This window comes from Gopherus flavomarginatus, unplaced genomic scaffold, assembly GCF_025201925.1.
Source record: "Gopherus flavomarginatus isolate rGopFla2 unplaced genomic scaffold, rGopFla2.mat.asm mat_scaffold_49_arrow_ctg1, whole genome shotgun sequence".
NCBI classification, from domain to species: Eukaryota; Metazoa; Chordata; order Testudines; family Testudinidae; genus Gopherus; species Gopherus flavomarginatus.
In genome coordinates this window covers 553,206-558,220 of record NW_026115106.1, presented here as the reverse complement: position 1 = coordinate 558,220, position 5,015 = coordinate 553,206, and the positions used below count along the sequence as shown (strand labels likewise).

At 52.4% G+C, this 5,015-nt stretch overlaps 1 non-coding gene across 1 annotated transcript; it reads right to left on the bottom strand.

Moving 5' to 3' along the window:
• Positions 1–2,683: 2,683 nt before the first annotated feature.
• TRNAS-ACU (transfer RNA serine (anticodon ACU)) lies at positions 2,684–2,765 on the bottom strand. The gene has a single exon. It is a non-coding gene; the product is annotated as a tRNA-Ser (tRNA).
• Positions 2,766–5,015: the final 2,250 nt, after the last annotated feature.

Here is a 5,015-nt window from a genome sequence, read left to right as displayed (position 1 = left end):
TCTGTGCTGGAGCCCCGCCCCGAGGAGCTGCCCTGCCCCCGAGCTGAGCCAGAGTCCCGCCCCCAGGAGCTGTCCGCACCTGGGATGTGTCAGAGCCCCGCCCCCTGGAATTTCCCCATGTTGGGTCTCTGAGCTTTGTTCTCCTGCCGCCTTCTTCCCAGCACCCCCTGCTCCCTTCCTGTGTCTGCAAACACCCCCCCTCCCCCGGGGCCGGCTGCAGTGCTCGCTGAGGCTGACTCCAGTGGCTGAAGTTGCCTCCATTTCTGCTTCACCTGGAGGGGGAGAGACAAAGAGAGGAGATGGTCCCAGGGTGTGAAACCAGAATCAGGGGGCAAGGAAAGAAGGACTGTTTGGAAAGGTGGGGTTTTTTTGTGGGGGGGGGTGAGCCAGAGGGATTCAGAAGAAGTTGGGCAGCAGAGGCTCAGGGAAATTGAGGGGAACCTCCTGGGTGTCTCAGTGTTGCCCAGGGTTTGTACAGCACCTTGCATAATATGGGGTCTGATCTCAGTCATGGTCTGTGCAGCACCTGGGAGCCCTGATGTCTGTTTCCTGATCACAGGCTCTGGGAATGGAGAGAGGGAAACCTCAGCACCTGAAGGTTAATGCAGCCCTGTGTGCAACCCCTGCTAGGGTGATCCGACAGCAAATGTGAAAAATTGGGATGGGGGTGGGGTTAATAGGCACCTATATAAGAAAAAGACCCAAAAATCGGGACATCTAGTCATGCTAGTCCCTGCTGTTCTCATAAGGGGTCGGCTTAGAGAGGGTTTGGCTACACTTGCAGCTGTCCAGCGCTGGGAGTTAAAGCTGTCTTCCTACAGCTGTTTAGGGAAAGCGCTGCAGTGTGGACACACTGACAGCTACCAGCACTCTGTCATGGCCACATTTGCAGCGCTGTTGGGAGTGGTGCATTATGGGCAGCTATCCCAGCATTCAAGTGGCTGCAATGTGCTTTTCAAAAGAGGAGGGTGGGGTGGAGCGTGGGGGAGACAGAGCGAGTGGATTTTTGGAGCTGACACTGTGTCAGCTCCCTGCCTGGCAAGTTCAAGCCTCCTCCCCCACCCCTCTCTCATTCACTAAATGCAAATAGCCGCCTTTGTTCTTTTCCTCACAGACCAGATAAGCCGCTGATCCAAAACAGACCCCCCCTCCCCCGTGCCCACCCGGCTGCTTCTCTCCTCAAGCAAACACCAGCTGTGGGTGTTCCAAAGGGATCCCCCTGCCTCTGCTCATTCACTGCAAACAGTAACTGTGTTTGGTTTTTAGATAAGCAGCTCCGGGAGCCTTGAGCTCACAACAAAACAAACAGAGGCATCACACCAAAACAAAGAGCGTTATCTCTACTTAAAAGCATTATGGGAAGGTTCCGGAGGTCAGTGACAGCGTAGTAAGATTAATCACTGTTTACACTGGCACCCCAGCGCTGCATCACCAGCTCTGTTCTCTTTATTCCTCTCGTCGAGGTGGAGCACATGCAGCACTGTAGCCAGGGAGATACAGCGCTGTATGTGCCTTGCCAGTGTGGACGGGGAGTAAGTTACAGCGCTGTAAAGCCACCACCTGCACTGTAACTCTCCAGTGTAGCCAAGGCCTGAGTTGTAGTAATAATAGCAGCCAAGAATCCGGTGGCACCTTCTAGACTAACAGACGTATTGGAGCATGAGCTGTCGTGGGTGAATACCCACTTTGTCAGATGCAACAATAGTCCCCTATGGGCTAGTGGTCAGGATTCCTGGTTTTCACCCAGGTGGCCTGGGTTCAACTTCTGGTGTGGGAAGAGTGCAGAGCTTTTGCCCAGAGTGGAGGCAGGAAATGAAAGGAACAGGAAGGGATCCTGCCAGCAGTGGAGTTAGACAGTGTAGGGAGGGGACCCCAGAAGTGGGGGTGGGGCAGTGGTTTGAGGGGAGATGAGGGAAGGATCCCAGCAGTGCGGGAAGTTGACAACCTGGAGAGCACAGGCCTGGAATGGGGACCTGGAAGAGTGAATGTGTCCCTCTAAACCCATCAACTGCAGACTAGGCAGGCTTGGAAGAATTGTGTATTTGTTGGTAAATGTCAATTTCTGTGTAAACACACAACCCAATGGCAAAATATTTCCATCAATAATCATCAAAATTGACAGATGGGCAAAGTAAGAAACATGCTGCTTGAGAACTTATCATGTTGTAGGAGCAGCAGTGATCTGTATGCTCTGTATAACCTGTATGCTCAAAAGGTCTGTTAAACTCCCCCAGCTTGTGTCCTTTCCCGCTTTGAATGCCTGTGAAGTGGCTTTCCCACTCTCCTTTGTACCTCCAGTGAATGCCCTTCACCCGGCCCATCTGGCCAGTGGTTCGCTGTGTTACATTCTATTGCACCTCAGGGAGACTGATCTTCATCGCACCGTCCATCGCTGCGCTGTGGGACACTTACCTTAAAGGATCCTGACATCTCCACTGCCAGGCCTGTCCTGGGAGCGTGAGTATCAGTGTGACACCCTCCCCCATCCCTTCTTTTGAGCTTAGCTATCAAGCTAATAAATGTGCTGCTTTCTGCCAGACTCTGGGGGGGAGGGGCATTATTAGTCCTCTCTAAGCTTACTAACTGACCCAATTTTGGGTAACACAAGCAACATTGTTTGATCTGTTATTGTACCAAAGGGGGAGATGGTTGTCTATAAAGGAGGGTGAAGACTAAATGCCTCTGATGAGAATGGGATTTGAACCCATGCAGGCAGAGCATAATGGGGTAGTAGTCCATCACCTTAACCACTCGGTCACCTCATCTGAGCTGTGAAAAAACGGACAGGAGGAGAAATCTAAGGCCGGCAGAGATAGGGACACTAAGGAGTTTTTAAATACTAAGCGAAAGCAGGGTCTGAATGAGCTCCCCACTCTCGCCTAGTGAGGAGCTGGGGAAAGACTTCCGGAACAGACCGTGTTTGCATAGACACACCTACTCTGCCTAGCTATGCAGCATGATGGGGCCGCTTCCCCAAAATGACCAGTTTGGGATGGTCTTGGGTTACAAATGACTTTAGGATTGAGTGGAATGAAATGTTATTCTCCTTCCTGTATGAGTGAAGGGCAGCAGAACATACCTAGTCCGTCCTGATGGAGGGGTAGGTGAGTGAGGAATAGCTTTTATTGGACTGCAGAGAAGTGATTGAGGACGTCACCCTAAACCAGTGGTCCCCAAACATTTCACATTGTGCCCTCTTAGCCATGGCTGTGGCCCCTCGGAAGCCACGGTCAAGAACCGGGGCTGGGAGGAGTGGGGCTGTTGCTTGCTGGGGTGAGGGGTGCGGACAGGGGTAAAGGGGTCGACGCCGGGCTGGGAGCCAGAGTCTCAGGCTGAGGGTGGGGTTGGGGAAGAGCTGTGGCAGAGTGGTGCTCCCTCCCTGCCCTCTATGTGGGCTGGCTCAGGTCCTGAGGTGCCCCCATGAATGTTCCTCTGTGTCCCCCTAGGAGTCGCACCCCACATTATGGGGACCACTGAACCCTACTCGCTAAGCCGGGGCTAGTGATGCCAAACCCCCGGGAAAGGGAGAACAAGTGTGGGGGCCCCAGCACCAGAACCATGCCCCTACCTTCTGTCTGTGGCTCTACCCCCTTCCACCCATGGCCCCATCCACTGTCACTTCTGTTCCACCCCTTCCCCCACCAGCCCCACCCTATCACTCCTTTACCCCTGCCTCGCTGTGGCCCTGAGACCAGAGAAGCTCTGTGCCCCTGCTGCAGCCCCCGGGCTGTAGCAGGGAGTGGGAGCTCCTCCAGCCCTGGGGCTGACATAGGGGAGACTTTTCCAGGGGGACCTAACTTGGCCAGGGCCCCTGATCATGGGCCCCACTGTCCCCTTGGCAGTGCAAGGTTTGGGGAGGCTGAGCCCCCTTGTCATAAACAGATAGCTAAGGGTTAATGTTCTTTTACCTATAAAGGGGTAACACCGGTAACCTAAAACCCCTGACCAGAGGACCAATCAGGAAACAAGACTTTTTCAAATCTGGGTGGAGGGAAGTTTGTGTGTGAGTTCTTTGTTCTTTGTCTTGTGTCTGTGGCGTCTCGGCTATGAGAGTGATTTTTCTATCTCCTGCCTTTCTAATCTTCTGTTTCCAAGTTGTAAGTACAAAGATAATAAGACAATAAGTTTATATTGGTTTTTTTTGTATTTACATGTGTGTAGTTGCTGGAATGTTTAAATTGTATTCTTTTTGGATAAGGCTGTTTATTCATTTTTTTCTTTTAAGCAAATAACCCTGTATTTGTCACCTTAATACAGAGAGACCATTTTTATGTCCTTTTCTTTCTTTTTATATAAAGTTTTCTTTTTAAGACCTGTTGGATTTCTTCTTTAGTGGGGACTCCAGGGAATTGAGTCTGCAGCTCACCAGGGAATTGGTGGGAGGAAGAAGTCAGGGGGAAAATCTCGTTGTGTTAGATTTACTAGCCTGACTTTGCATACCCTCTGGGTAAGGGGGAAGAGAGATTAGCTATCTTGGTACTTCTATTTCCAGGACTGGAAACAGGGAGGGGGGAGTCCCTCTGTTTAGATTCACGGAGCTTGCTTCTGTATATCTCTCCAGGAACCCAGGGAGGGAACACCTGGAGGGGAGGAGGGGGAAGGGAAATGGTTTATTCCCCTTTGTTGTGAGACTCAAGGCATCTGAGTCTGGGGGTCCCCCGGGGAAGGTTTTGGGGAGACCACAGCGAGCCAGGCACTGTATAAATCCCTGGCTGGTGGCAGCTTTACCAGGTCCAAGCTGGTAACTAAGCTTGGAGGTTTTCATGCTAACACCCACATTTTGGACGCTAAGGTCCAAATCTGGGAAAAAATGTTATGACACCCCTCCCCCCTGAGCCTCCATTACGAGCCGCCCAGGCTACCACTGCTCAGTGTGTGGCCAGTCTCTGTGTTTTCTGCTGCTCGTTCTGGGGAGCCTGGCCGGCCTTAGGGGTGGTGCCCCCCGATAGCCGCCCAGGGCTCCAGGGGTCAAAGGGCACCGTGTGGCAGTGCAAAGGTGCTCACTGCTCTCCCCT